The sequence below is a fragment of the Poecile atricapillus genome, chromosome Z (assembly GCF_030490865.1).
Source record: "Poecile atricapillus isolate bPoeAtr1 chromosome Z, bPoeAtr1.hap1, whole genome shotgun sequence".
In the NCBI taxonomy this organism is placed as follows: domain Eukaryota; kingdom Metazoa; phylum Chordata; class Aves; order Passeriformes; family Paridae; genus Poecile; species Poecile atricapillus.
Window position 1 is genome coordinate 61,100,203 of NC_081289.1, and position 15,999 is coordinate 61,116,201.

Below are 15,999 nucleotides of genomic sequence, written 5' to 3' on the forward strand. Positions count from 1 at the left end.
CAGAGGTAGCTTTAGTATCTGAAATTTATGTACAAAATACCTATCAGATTACAGTGCAAAAAGAAGCAGAAAAAAGCATAAGAGCTGTATCTGGTATATGGTAAGCTGACATTTGAATGACATCGGTGACTCTGAAAATTTTGCAATGGAAAGCAGGACATATTTTCTTTGCTTTCTTTTGTGATTGTTACTATATTATTACTAGCTGTTGCTAATTATCAGATACCTACATAAATTGTTTTAATATCTGCAACCTAATTTAAGGAATGAGGGATATATTTGCAGTAATTACAGCATAAACTATGAGCAAACTAGAGATTCCAGAATAGCTGTAATGCGTAACACTGGATGATTGCTTTAAAACATCACAGCTTCCAGGTTTCAGCAGTATAATTGAAGCCGAATGCCACAGGATGCAAACATTGATTACTCCCTTCCACCCCCTCAGCTTTCTGCCTTGTAGATCATTATTAAACATCTCAAAAAAGAAGTTTCATGATTAAATCTGTGCACTACTAAAAAAAATAAACCACACACAAAACCAACACAGATTAATCTGCAGGAAGTTAAGGAACTGGAAACGGCATCTATTCTGGTTATGTGATAGAATAGGTGGATGATTATAGAAGTGAGCTTAGAAGTGGGTTTCAGCATTATCAGAACAGAACAATGTGACTACAATGCATTTTCATGACAATGACATGCCTACTCAGTCTGTATTTGTGATGAACATACCATATTCCCTTGTTCTTCTTCAAGTATCTGTTCAATAGTTTGCTCAAGTAACATTAATCAAATGTCATATTTTTATCTTGGCTGCCACCAAACTGTTTCTTTCAAGAACCTGAAGAATGGAGTGAACTTAGCCATAACCTGGTCCTTTTTGATAACTGAACATAGCACTGAAACAATTCCAATATCCTAATGTACACTACAGTTTGAGAATTGTTATCTCTTTCTTTCCTGCCTTTGTTTAGTATAGTTAATTTCCTCCTTCTTTGCTAGTGCTGATAGTTTCACTCCATTGAACAAAGACAAGGAATTTAGCTTTTGCTCAGACAAGTGGAACCATCTAGTGCCACCATCACTGCTGGAACCATTGGCAAGAACCGTGGCTGAATACAGACCACAGGCTTTAAAAACAGTCTGTAAGAGAAAATGCTAATGGATACATCCAGTCCCTTTATTCTTCTAGCATGAATTATCTCTTATAACTCCGTGATTTTGTGATCTGCTTTCAAAACACACAAATACTAATGGAGCTCTATTTTTTGTGAAAGTAAAGTCTAAAGGAGGTGTCAGACAGAGGTTAGACATAAAGAAAAACTCTCTACTTCTTTAAGGTTTTCACCTCATATACTAGTTTTTTAAGGGCTAATGTCTACAGTCTCACAGGTGTCAAGGAGAGTACGTTCTTCTGTAAAAAGTATCTTCTGTGTTTAAAAGCCTTTGAAACCTATCCTCTCTGTCTGCATAAGAGCACCTCCATTGTGGGGACCCAGAAAATCTTGTCACCATGGCATAAGTGTGAGGAAGGTTAGTGAGTCATCAGTGCAGAGACAGTTAATAATTTCACCCTTTCTGAAGGGTACCATGATGAAATTAGTAATGCATTTGTTTGTATACCTCTCTACTGTTTCCATGCAGAATAAAATTGTAAAGTATAAATACCACCTCCCCTCTTCAAACACACAAAGGACAGCTGTCCAGCAAATACTCATCTCACTATATTATATTTATTTACACTAGAACTATGTTATGTATCAAAGTACCTTTAGCACTTTAGATAATTTTCCTGTATTATTTCAAATTTTCCTCCAGTTTGATCCAGGCCAGAAGAGAGAGATCAACAGCACAACCATAAGGTTCCTTCCTGCCAGATCCTAAGGAAAGTGTTCTTCCATAGAATCAGTTAAGTAGCGTCACTTCCTGCTGCAGTTTTCAGTTAGTTCAAGAGCTCTTCAAAATGGCAAAGACTCCTGAAACATTCTCAGTTATCCAGGAGGTGTAATGGAATCTGTTTCACATCTTACACCTAGTACTGCATAGTAAGGTCTCTACCTCTATGAACTGAGGAATTTTAAATCTGCTGAGCACTTTTTCTGGCTCTCAGAGTGAAACAAGTAGTGTGGAACTCAAGTTCTAAAAATGGGACTTGGGAGTATTTTTAACAAAGTCAAATTAAAGTTCAGAATTTCAGGTTTCATTTTAAAGGACAAAAACTGATTAGATGTTTTTGGGTGAAAAAGTATTATTCATACACCTTCAACTGAGCATTGGCCATCCAGATTTCATTTGTGGACAGGCTGTCAGAAAAATGTAAGGGTGCATTTCAAATAATTTTTCTATAAAGACAATTTTTGACTGGGTCATGGCAGCAGATAATTCCAGGTTCTGCTAAACTAAGTGCTTTGTATGGCAGAAAGGATGATAACAAGAAGATTGTCTGCATACAATTTATCTCAAAAATTCTAAATAACAATGTTCTTTTCACTGAATATAAGATTAGACAGCCCCAAAATGAAACCTCAAGATGTTTGTCACAAGATCAGCTGAACAATTCAGGAAAGTATTTTAGTCTCAGAAGAGGTAGAGAATCTACTTCTTGCTGTTGAGTTACTTCCCATGTTCTGGACTACTCTTGATGACTGGAATTATTTTTTCCTTCCCTTCCATGCCCAATCACTTCTACACCTTCCATATTTCTAAGAAATATCAGCTGATTTGCAGAAAATATTTGTTAGTTACAAATCTTTTAGGAATACTATATTTCACAGTTTCTTTCTCTGCCTAATCATGACCCATATCTTTTCCCTCAGCATGCTTCCAGAATATTCATAAAATCAATGCCACCATTAGCAATACATCTTGGGAGGACAAGTCTTCACATGTAACATTGCTTTGTGAATTTGGTTAATGCAGAAGAAATTAGCACATAGCCTTTACAATTTAAAGGTATATTACGCAGTTATTTTCTTCATGGCAACTAAAGCCAAACTCAGTAATTTTAGGAAAAAAATCATTGCAAGCATTTCTGAACCCAACAGCAGCAATGCCCAAACTGCTCCATTCTCCTCCACATGACTTTGTGTACTTCCTGATAACATCAAGGAGGTATTGGGTCACACCATTTTAGGCATGGAAGAAATCAGTAACTCTTCCAAAATAGACACAGATTTATTCTTTGCAAGTAGACTCCAACACAGATTTCATGAGGGAGCACCAATTGCTTATCTATTACCTACCTGCAGATATTCAGACAAATGTGTACACAGTGAGGAGGATGACTTTACGTAAGTGTTGTATCCACTGCTTGTCAGTAGTCACACACTTGAACTCACATAAATAAATACTCTGGATGATATATCAGGTTCATTTATCATTTCATCTTCCCAGGAGGATCCCTGTGGAGTCAGGGTAACACTACATATTCTAATTAGCCAGTAAGAAGCAACCCCAAACTTTTCTGTCGATTGCTTTTTAACAGTTTCTTTCACAAATTTCTCAGTGTAAGCCAAGATAGTGGAATTTCAAAAAACTTGTCACCATATGTGCCTGTACCATTTCTATGGCTTCCTCATTTTGGAAAAGAATAGTGGGTGTTTCTGTATTCCATCAAAGATCAGTGAAATCCCAGCATGTTGCCAGGTCCCCCCCATGTACTATTTTTCATGCAGTCAGGCTTACAGTGAAGCTCTGTCCCGAATTAATTTTGAAGGCTGCACGTGATTTACTTTATTGACTTCTTGATTATTTTGTTTCCCAAGATTATACTTTTTTTTGGAAGAAACCAACAAATGCCCTTTGGGCAAAAATGAACATGGTTCTGTTTTCAGAGAGGAGAATCTTCATGGCTCCTTAAGACACTTAAGTGAGTTGATAACTCACTGCTAGACACAGAACCAGAAAGCATAAGCCTCTCCCACACAATGGCTTCCTATGGTTTGGGTTCTGGAAAGAGAAGGAATTGTGTATGGAAAGATTTGTGAAATTGTGTGAGGATATAAAACATTCTGTTTCCCAGCTGAAAGACTTTCTGAGTGGGTAACAGATCTTACCAGTACTATCTGTGATGTTGATTTGGCTTCCACAATTGATTTTATGCCTCTACCTACAAGGACTCAAGCAGCAATAACTGAAATAACAGGAATATCATTAAACACCTCCACTCCCAAAATGATCAATCATTAGTCCTTGACAGGAGCTTCAAGGTCATATGCTCAGTCTGACAAAGCAGACTTTAATCCATTAAATCGCCTTGGCTTTCACCTCCAGGGAAGGCCTCTAGCAGTAGGGGCTTTTCTTCAGCTACTCAAAGAAACATTATCATTTTAGATAAAACACAGTTTTCTGAGTTACTCTGTATGGTTGGGTTCTATAGCCCACAGTTTTCTTCCAGGGTGCAGACACCAGGTTTCTCTCAGGGAGGAACTGTGCAGTGAACTGGGTTGCTCTGCCCCTTTAGTAGGCTTGGCTATTTCCTGCACAGAGAGCTGGGAGACCTCTGCAGCAAAAGGAAGGTCCTTGTACACAAAATATTTTGAAGAAATTCAATTACTGCAGGACATCATCTTCTTTTTCTTCCAATTTACCAGAAGCAAGCTCCAAAGTGACTATACAAACTCTCAGAGAAGCTGATTTTAATCACTCATGACTCATTTATAACTATGAATTAAATTTTCCAACTTCACAGCGTTTATTTTGATTGCATTTGATAATGACAGTTGCCATCCTAGTTACCAAACACTAATTTATGATATAGGTTAATTTTGCGTTATTAATGAACTATCAAAAAGGCAGTGTGACTTATAGTACTGACATTTAGCAAGTCACTAAAATATCTAGAGAAGTAAGAACTTCAGAGAGTTTAATGAAAACAGAAAGGAACTGCAGACAGGAAAGTGAATTTTGTAAGAATATTTCTTCTTTTTTCATCCTCATGTGTTCCCTCATTCATAAATCTTAATTTTATATTATTTTCCATTCAATTTAAATACCTTAAACAAACAGTTAACAGCATGTGGATTGTCTTTTGGGAACACTGTCCATCAAATATTTCTCATTTCATGGCAACCTTCAAGCAATTAAGGTTTTAATGAGGCTGAAAATTTCCAGCTCAAATAATGTAATGAGTTTGACTGTCTTCCAGAACAACTGTGGCACTAATTCAGGAATGCATTTAACCATATGTTTGAATTCATAACTGTGTTGTTGGGCAGCAGCTGTCTGCTTCTTAAGTGAGGTGTAAAGCTCACACTTAACATTTGCTGAGCTTGGAGGGTTCATTGCACCATTGCTTTATCTGTGTGAGAAGTACAATATTGCCATTTCTGCTCTCTCAATGTACTTACTCATAGCCACTAATTATTCAAATGAGACCTGATCCATTACTTATTTTCAGCTTTAAGATACCACTAAAGATTGCACAATATTTCTCAAATGGGAGGTAAATTAGATTCTGTTACTTAGCAGAATATGGAAAACTTAACTGTATTGACTCCATGGACAGAGCTGTGCTGATGAGTGTCAAGACTTCTAATTCTGTATCTATGGTAAGAGAGAACCTTTCATTTCCTCTTCGTTTTAGAAGGATTTTGCATCCTGATAAAAACAGTATTTGTTTTCCTAAAATGACTTCATACACATTATTTATTCAACTGTGAAATAAACATTCATCTTCAAAAATAAAGAACTAATTAATTTGGGGCAATTGCCAGATACCAGCAGCATACTTTCCAGAGCCACAGTAGCAAGAATTCTATGAAAATTATTCCACTATTTAGGTAACCATAGCACAGTTGTCTTCAAGTTATTCTGCAAAAAAGATGCTGGCTTGCTGCCAGCACAGCCAGCATTTGTCCCAGCTGAGAAAGTAATTTCATAAACACTTCAATTTTTTTTTCCTGGTGGGAAAAAATATGTAAAAAGGAAACAAATGACCAAATTATAAAACAAATTTAAAGAAAAAGTAAATGGCCAGTATTAAAACTGTCACATGGACTGCAATGCTGAATATGCTTCAGAGACAAACACAAAAACTCCTTGAAATAAGAAAAATACATTTTATTTGAATAGTGATTCCCTGTTTCATATTTTTATGTTTGATTTAAAATTTAACTATAAACATACACACAAAATTAAATTAGCTAGTTCAGTAGCTTTTAAAATGGTAAATTAACCTTACTTTGCATGATTAAGAGAAGGATTAGAATTATTCTTAAGCATCCTGTATTTTAAACAACCAAGGCCAAATTCATCCTTATAGGAACTCAAAAGAACTGAACTGATCAATAACTAATTAACCCTCTTGAATTTAACAGATAATTCAGTACAAATTAATATTACACTTAAAATATTAACTTCAGGTCCTTAATTATTTACAATTTTGGTGTATCTTTTCCGTAGAGCTATAATTAGCACAGCTATGTGGGGATATATGGGAATTTTAGAAGTTTGATTGCAAGATATATTTTGAGTCCAGTTTGTGTGTCTACCAAGAAGCATTATAAACTTTTGAAAGGGAAAGGCACTAAAACATTTTCTACTGTTGAAAGTTTCTACTTTTTAAAAGCCTTTTTGTAAAATACTATGCATTCTTCAGCTTTAATCTATATAAAGAACAAACTTGGGCTCCTAACACAGGCATAAACTCCCTACATATAATTGCTAATTCTACATAATACTACACTACATTTTTGCTATACATAATACTAATCTTAACACTCAGTGGAGTTTTAGTCTTGCAGCATACCTAAATCCAAGAACCAGTCTTAATTCAATACAGAATAAAACCCTCTGCTATCTGGTAGAAGCAAACTCCCAGCACAAGAATTCTCCTAAGTGCCACATAGATCCCAAGAGCTGTATCATGCACTGTATGTCAGAAAGGGTCACTCTCAGCTATAGTGAGAACTCACCTTCTTTTTGCAGCTTCATCGGTAATCTTGAGTTTACCTTCTGCAAGTCTAACCTTTGCCTTGGGTTAGCATTGGCTGAGAAGCCACTCACTGCAGAAACTTGGTATGGCAAGGAAAGTTTAGGTGTCATGCTTCAAAAACCTACTTTATCATTCCTTTTCAAATTAAAAACACGTTTTACCAAGTGTTCTATGATTCTAACATCTCTAGACTTAACAGTCCTTCCAGGTAGAAAAACTTAATTATGAAAATTAGTAATTCTTCATTATTATCTAAACATTAGTTTTTATTCAGTTTTTTAAACTCAATAGCTTTCATTTTACTTATTGCTGTAGATGTTAGTCAAACTATAAATCAAACATGAACCTCAATACAACATGAGGCCATCTCAGCATGGGAGCTAACTTAGCAGGGAAAGCACTATTTCACATTATCCAAAGCATGGAAACCTGTGGGTTTTTAGCAAAGAATGGTGGGATTGTTGAAGTTGAAAGTGCCCTCCATATTTCACCTAGACCTGCTCTGAGCATGGCCATTGGCAAAGCTCTGAGCATGGCTATTGTCAAAGGAAGGAAAAGTTGCTCAGGGTCTTGTTCAGCTGAGGTTTAAAACTCCCTAAGGCTGGCATTTTGCAGCTTCACCAGGTGCCCCTTTCCAACATTTAAACACTTGCAAAAATTTTCCCTATATCTAGTTAGGTTTTCCTTTGCTGCAGCCTGTGACTGCTGCTTTTTGTCCTTTCTGTTGTGCACCTCCAAGACAACATTCCCAGGTATCATCAGAGAGCTGCACTCAGGTAATAGACAACAGCAATTACACTCCTCATCCTTCTCATCTCCAGGCTACACAAAGAGAGTTCCCTCTGCTCTTCTTGCTCATTATGATCTAATCATCAGACCCCTAATCATTCTAATGATCTTGCACTTACGTGTCTCTGCAGTTGAATGTTTTTATAGCAGGGGTCCCAATGCAATTCAAAGCTGTGACCTGGGGGATGAAGTCCCTGCTGGCTCTGCTACCACAGCCCCAGGTGTTGGTAGCCTTCATGGCAGCTGGGGTGATCTGTCTGCTCATTCACGTTCAGTTTGTTGTCTGCCCAGGGCTTTGCTGCAGAACCCCTCCTTTCCCCATGTCTGGGTGCACCCACACCAAGTGCAGGCCTGTGCATTGGTCTGCACTGAAACAAACTCACAGTGTTCCTGTTGGCCTGACATGGGTGCCTTTCTCAACACAGAAAATCAATGTCATAAAAGTCTTTAATGCATATTCTCTCAAACTTGATCAGGGGTTTTTTGGTGTCTGATGATAGCTTTTCACAGCACAATGTGATGTGGTAAAGCAATGAACATCAGTTTACAAAAATTGACTCAATTTGTTTTTTTTCATAAACCATTAAATTTTGTTCCTTTCTAAAGTCCAAATCATAGGCACAATGTAGTGTAGGTATTAATATCATTCTTGGCACAGCTTCCCAAATAGTCTGTGAACTTGATGCAGTAAAAAGAGTCTCAGGTTGCAGAGGCCAAGTCATAACCACCTTCTGCACCATTGACTCATGTCCTCCCGACAGCCCTTGATGTTCCTAAAAAGAAGATACAGCACAAGAGTCTATTTTGCATTACTCTCCAGAACTTAAATATATATTTGACTACACAGTGAATCTTTGCACTTTATATTTACCTCATTCCTGATATTGTCTGAAACAATTTCTAATACTACTCTTTTAATTTATCTTTGTAAAGCTCTCTTAAAATATGCTGTTCCTTTTATAGTTGCTTTCCAAAATAAACTTCTTACAGACATTTACAATCTAAATCTAATTAATTAAATTGAATCTTCTTTTGTAGTAAAGGAAGACAAATAGGGTAAGAAATGCAAATACTAACACATATCACTTCTCCGTCAAAGGCTTTTTCCCCCAGTATGCTTTCTGAAAAGTTGCATCTGCAATGCAAATGAAAAATAGTTGATATACAAACAAATATATTATATACAGCTTTATTTAACTCTCATTTTTTGATGTTTAAAACATTTCTAAATGCCACTTCCTCTTTGCAGAGGAAAGGCCTTTGAAACATAAATGTCTTATTTTAGATATGCAGAATTGTCCAAATTTTAAGTGCTCATGTCCTCTTCAATTTTTGTTGTCAGCGCAATGCATATACTTTATTTACAGTCACGGAGAAAGATATGCTTTCATGATCTGTTTGTCATATTGAGGAATAGATCAGATATGTACAAAAGGTCTTACAATGAAAAGGGACAGCTTCAATTGTATAAGCAATATTATTGCTGCAGACTTTAGAATTGCAGAAGTTATTTTTCTAAATATATGGAACTATGACTACAGAAAAAAATTCTATATTTTAAAAACTACTTTCTTAGAATAAAATAAAGTTAAAAATTAATGAGATTAAACTACATTGTAATGATTTTTTATGTTGCCACTGCTCCATACTAGTGTTATTACATAAAAGTGAATTCTGAGGCCAATGTTGCATTCAAAATCATATCATGGGCAGGAAAGAAAACACCTTATATGGAAGCCAAGAATTTATTATTAGTCTAATGAAAATCTCGATACTAATTACAATTCAACAGACAGTAAGATTAACCTACTCACAATAATACTTCCTGCTATAGTACAAATTATCTGATCAATTCAGAATAAGATTAATAATGGAGTCAAAACTGTTGTACAAAACCTTCCTAGTATCTAGCTCTACTCTTGGACTCTCCCATGAGCTTTCATGTTTGGTCCTGTGTTTGATAGCATCAGTACTGCTTGAGAAAAAGAGGGCTGCAGCAAGCAATCAGTACCTCATGCCTTTGCCAGAGCAAGTGTGATGTTCATGATGGAGTTCCTTCTTTGCTGGAAGGAAGTGTATGATGTTGATGGTTTCTTCATCTCTACTATGAGAACCCTCACTTGTGGCAGTTTTTCAAGCCTGGTCCTGCATGCTCCTGTCTCATTGTCCTGCAACTCCATTTTACATTCATATTTACTGTATATGGTGAGCTTTGCTCTTTCAGCCCTTTTGGTTTTGTCCAGCTCCCAAACTGCACTTCCTTACCAACCGCTGGTGACCTCTTTACAGCACCAGGGTCCCCAGTAGGAGAACATTCCAAGCACTCTCTTTTCACCCTCTGCTCTCACACTTGGAATCCTGTACTCCTATTTGTCTCTGCTATCACACCGTGACGATGTTTCTCTCACTGCTCCATTCTGTGAGGGTCACAAATACATCATCATACACATAATAACTACTTGCTACTACTACCTGTAGAAGAAGGCTAATTATATCTCTTTTCCAGGTATTGGTAAGAATATATGTTCTATTTAAGAAGTGTGAGCTTCTAACATAATGTCTTGGTTTGAAAAGACAGGTGTCTGCTAAGGAAGGCGGAAACCTCCCTTGAGACGGAAAAATGTAAACCACCCCACATCCCCTGTTCGAATTATAATCTTGAAATCAAGAGGCTCTCAGGCAACGATATAGGAATAAGAATAACAGTTCTTTACTAGGAAAATTAAAATAAAAATGCAGTAGTACAAAAAACCCCAAACACTGACAGATTTAGACTACAACCTGACACCCTGCTGGTCAGGATGTTGGTAGCAGTCTGATTAAATGGAGGCTACAGCCCTCCTGCAGTGACAGATGTGGTTCTGTTTAAGCAATGATCCTGTAGAAGGGTGTAGTTTTCCTCTGAAGGTCTGGTGGTGTAGATGGGTCCTGTATTCCTCTGGGAATCCAGTGGAGAAAAGCTGACTGTGGTGTTCTGAGTCTCCAAAGATATATAGATATACATATTTAGATGCTTGGCTCCTCCCCCTGGGTGGAGCATCTCACAATGGCGTGATGTAATTTTATCAGTCAGGCAGTGACACTCAACGGCCCATTAACAGAAGATGTGCCCCTGGAGGGAGGATGGGTCATGGAAGAGGTAAAGAACACTGCCCCACTGGTTTCAACAGATAGCAGTAGAATACATAATTTTTGGTTACATCTTGCACTGCAACCCAAGACACATAGGCTTTAAAATTCTTCTTAAAGGGATAATCTGATCATTTGGAGATTTCAAGATGTAACTTGTAAGGACTTTGGTGTTCTGGACTCAGTACTTCAAATCTGTTCTGACCAAAGTAATGCAATAAATGTGAAACAAATCACAGCAGAGAGCTGAAAAATAGTTGGCACACAGTTATTATTAATAGTTCTCTGAATTCCCTTTGTGCCCTGCACTGTCTTAACACTCAAACTGTTCCTGCCTCAAAGAGATTAAATTAGGCTAAGGTTCAACATGTGGATTTTAAAGATAACTCCAGAGGGTGGTAACAGAGAGTGCACAGAAAACAAATAATGCCAGATAATTACTTCTATTGATAAAATCTGTGAATGGAGACAATGTGATGTAATACATCTAGATTTTACTGAAGGATTTGATATAATTTCTCATCAAATGATGTTCTGATTGAAAATTAGCACTATAGAAAATGAAAGCTGCACATGCCAGAAAGAATATGAATCAGAAAGTAATTCTAGAGTGCGTCTATAATGGCATGTTTCAGGATCAGTTCTATTCAATGTATTTATCATTTGCTGGGAAATTTCACAGATAAAACATAATTGAGACCATTATAAGGAAAAGAAATAGGTCGATCAAGTGATTGGAATTTCATGGTAAACTGAGTTCTCTGGAATAATGGTGCAGTGTAGTTCAATGCAAACACATGCCTATAAGATGCAAAGATATCGATCATTCACTTAATATATGAAGCCCTGTTTTAGAGAGCAGCATGTTAAGCACAAAATTGGAGACAAGATGGATAGCAGCTTTAAACAGTTTATAGTGCTGTAGAACAGGAGATGAATTGTAGCCCTGTCCCCAAGCACAGACTGGCCATAAGCAGCCGATACTGTTTTCAAGAGGCCTTAGGAAATACAGAACAGGAGTCTGAGTGTCTCAGGAGAATTAAATCAATGCACCTAAACCAGGAAAATTTTCCCCATTGAAAAACAATATTTTGTACGCATGACTTAAAATATTAAAAACTTTTGAGGCATTGGCTGCAAGACAATTTACAGCAAGGAAAACTACCCTTTCTCAGAACATACTGGCTACAGTCTGCTCCTCTTTTAATCATTCCCCTTTTCATCATATAATCTACCAGTCAGGAATCAAGTTGCTGTCCCACAGGACAGAGCTTGGCTGGTTCTGCATCAGTTTACCCTGTCCCAGCTGTGGGTTGCTTTGGAGAAGCCAGAAAGGCCCGTGAGCTCTTAACTGAGGTTTGCAGCTGCTCTCGGCTGCTCAGCACCCCCTGGCCGGGGGGCTGGCTCGCAGCTGCTCCTGCCAGCTGTGCCCTCTGCCAGTTGTCCCCTCAGCTGGCTTGCTGCCTGCAGCCGTGCCTCACAGGCACAGCGGCTGCTCGGCACTCCCAGCTGCAGGCTGCCCCCGTGTATTGCTGCATTATTCCGCTTGGGGTGTTTCAGCTCTTAGGGAAGGTTCAGTGATGTACAGGAATGTGGTAAAGTCATTGCCACAGAAAAAAGAGTCCCCAAATACTATCTCTTAAAGATAAATTCAGTCACTCCTTGAGATTATTTTTGTCAAGTCCTAATACTTCAGCAATTTACTGTAGATTTGTAGGATTGTCCAGGCTTTTCCCATCCCTATACCTTAGCTGATTTTAACAGAGATGTTGTCAATATTACAAAATACCTATGAAATGTAAACATGTTGAAGCCTGACATGTTGAATGTTGGAGTCAGTAGCTCCCACTGTTCCACAGGTGCCCAGAGTCGGTGTGCCCTACACCACAGCCTGCAACTCCCAAGGGAGGCCCTCTGGTCCCTGAACAGCTTACCTGAACAGAAATAAAGCCTAGAAGTCAATTCTGTACTTGCATGTAACAACAAACAGCAAAAACATGCTTGTAAAAATAATGCTTCAGATTGTGGTGGGATTTTAAGGTTTTATTTTTGTTTTTTGGTGGACTCTCTCTCTGAAAGAAATTGTTTTCTTTCCTTTTTCTACAGCTTCAGCTACACAATTTGAACATCCAGCTTTTCCTGTCTGTAGCATTTGCTGCAGGTAGAGAAGCAACAGGAAAAGAGCAAACTGTTAGACAATATCAGTAAGACTGATCACTTGACTATTTTTGGCTGGTTGTCAGAGCAAGATTAAGGAACCGGTTATCTCACAAGCTAACCTTTAATGGTACCCTGGAGTGCTACTATAGATCACTTAGCTGAGCCACCAGTTAGATGGTCATTGCTGTCATATATACAGAATGCAAATATTTCCCAAATTTAATGCTTAAAGTATTAGCCTTGCTCTTCGCTTCTTCAGATCAATTTTATTTAAAAACTGCATTTCAAAAGAGATCTAAAAAATGAGAGATGGCTCTAAAACTTGTCTAAGGGATTATGAGGTAGGCTCCCCCAACCATCCAGGCTGAAAAAAAAGCATGTTTTGAATGAGAAGGAGGAAAAGCTCTAAAACTACTGCTCTGCAACCAGCTGTGCTATTCTGAACAAGCAAGTAGGAAAACGATAGCCCATTTTCATGTCTCATAAGTCCACACTCATGCACAATTATTCTGTCTCTTCCTGTCTGTTGACAAAAGCTTTTTAGGTTATAGTGTGAATAACATAAACTACTTTATCCTTGTGATTGACTTTGCAGTGTTTTAGTTAATGTTATTTTTCTGCAGCACAATGCATTTCGTCCTGAAGGACAGTATATGGAAAATGTGGGCCTCTCACCTTCTGTACAAACTGGCTTGCCTGGGGACTTCTGGGCACCAGTTCCTGGGAACCAAAGGACCATCTCAAGGAGGAGCCCTCTCTCCTATGCTTTCCTGGCAATTCATCTAGGGGAAAAAAATTCACCGTGAGATTTGCTATTCAGTTTCAGTATGCTGCCTGATGACCTGAATAACTGCAATTTAGAATCAACTGAAACTCCTTGGATGGAAATCTTCTCATCTGGTATTAAAGTCTACAGAGTAGGTGTGCTTGTGGGGATAGGTGTCTAGGCTCCTGCTGTGATCAGTGAGAGCTTGCAAATGCCAGCAGTGAAATCCAGGCTGGGGCAGACCCAGCCAGAAGCAGGAGTCTACTTCAGTGTGGGTGATGCACTCGGGGGTGCCGGTGTTTGCACCGGTGGCAAAGGGCACCCCTGCTGATGTCCAAGTCTGGGCTGCAGATACTACATTTAAACAGAAAGAATCTCACTCCATCTCTTTTATTTCCTGTGTTCAGTAAGACCAAAGAAAGCAGAGCACATAGCAATAATACTGTAGCAATTTATAGTCACAAATGGTATAAAACAAATAGCATTAAGAAAAGGAACTGTAATAGGTTTGACTTGTTAAACATAAGCAAGCATCGGTTGCATAGGAACTAACACATAACACTCATTGTAATTGCGTCAGATACAATAGCAATAGGGAATATAAATTTCATACTCTCTCTAAATTAGCATCTCCTGATTTCTAGAGGTGGAAAAGAAGAAACCATGAGGAAAACATTTGCAGTTTAGGGCTGGATTGTGAGATCTACTTATAATAAGATAATTATTGCTTTTTAAGGTTCAGCAGAAGATACGCTTATTAAGCTTAATAATGGCTCTATTAAAAACACAAAGCCAAATAATCAACAATTGTCCTGCTTCACAAGAGTAACAATTAAAGGGTGTGATCTGGAGCAGTAAAAAGAATAACAGCAAAGTAGACAAAAGTGAGAGAGAAACCACTCTGCCTGGAAACTGAGTATTGCAGATATTAAAGAATATCTGAAGTAACCATAATGCTTACAGTAGAGAATATTTTCCACGTCAGTGAGTATCATTAAACAAAAACCGAAGTCACATTTAAAAGCATACTGCTTTTCTTCATAAAGCAACATTTTAGTAATTGCTGATCTGACCTCTGCACCTCAAAACGAAATATCACAACAGTATTATAGATGTAACATGAAAATATTATTAAAAGTATAATAGATGTCCCATAAAAATTAGCAGTAGCAGGCTAAACTGATAATGCAGAAAGAGGAGCACTAGAAGTATTTCAACATTCTGCCAGGAGTGCTGGATTCACATTGTCCCTCCAGATGTTAGACTGAAAGTTTTTCAGATTTCTGTTAGGAATGAGGTTTTGCAGGGGGGAAAGATACAGCATGTATCCTCCCTGATGTGTAAGAATTAGCTCAAACAAAAATAAAAAGCCCAAATTTCTCTATTTTTTTTCCCGATTTCTTTCTCTCCTTGCACAAGTTCTATTAATCTTTAAGGAATGCTTCAAACAATTTTCAGACTATTTAGCCAAGCTGCTGGGCTAAATTTGACAAGTCTAACTTAGCAAGTAATACAGTGCAACAGGACCAAACTACTGGGAAAGGCCAGGTGCTGAAGCACCAACAGCAACCCCATGCCCTTTATGGGGGATTTACTTCCATACAGCATGAATGCTCCTTGATGGCTGTCTTAGAGAGCCTATTCTAGTTTAGCTCATGTGAAAAAGATTCACTTCACATGCCCCTACACCCAAGTGCAGTAAGTGGAGACAGTCAGGGGGTTCACTTCAAAAGCTTGTTCCTTGTCTGTACTAAAATGCTATCACAGGGGCACCTTTGTCCTATACACTACTTGCAGAAAAGTCAGTAGGAATTCTATGCACTACTATGCAATATGGAGTTTTCAGACAAATTAAAAACAAGAATGCATACAAGTATTTTATACAACATTGATTTTGTAATCTATAAAATCTTTAATAAAACATCCTGTTATTCTATATTTATTGCTAGCTTGCCATGAACATTTAATGTGCAAGTCTATTTAATGAATATATAAATAGCTACTTTTTTTAAAAAAGAGGAAGGAAGGAAGGAAGGAAGGAAGGAAGGAAGGAAGGAAGGAAGGAAGGAAGGAAGGAAGGAAGGAAGGAAGGAAGGAAGGAAGGAAGGAAGGAAGGAAGGAAGGAAGGAAGGAAGGAAGGAAGGAAGGAAGGAAGGAAGGAAGGAAGGAAGGAAGGAAGGAAGGAAGGAAGGAAGGAAGGAAGGAAGGAAGGAAGGAA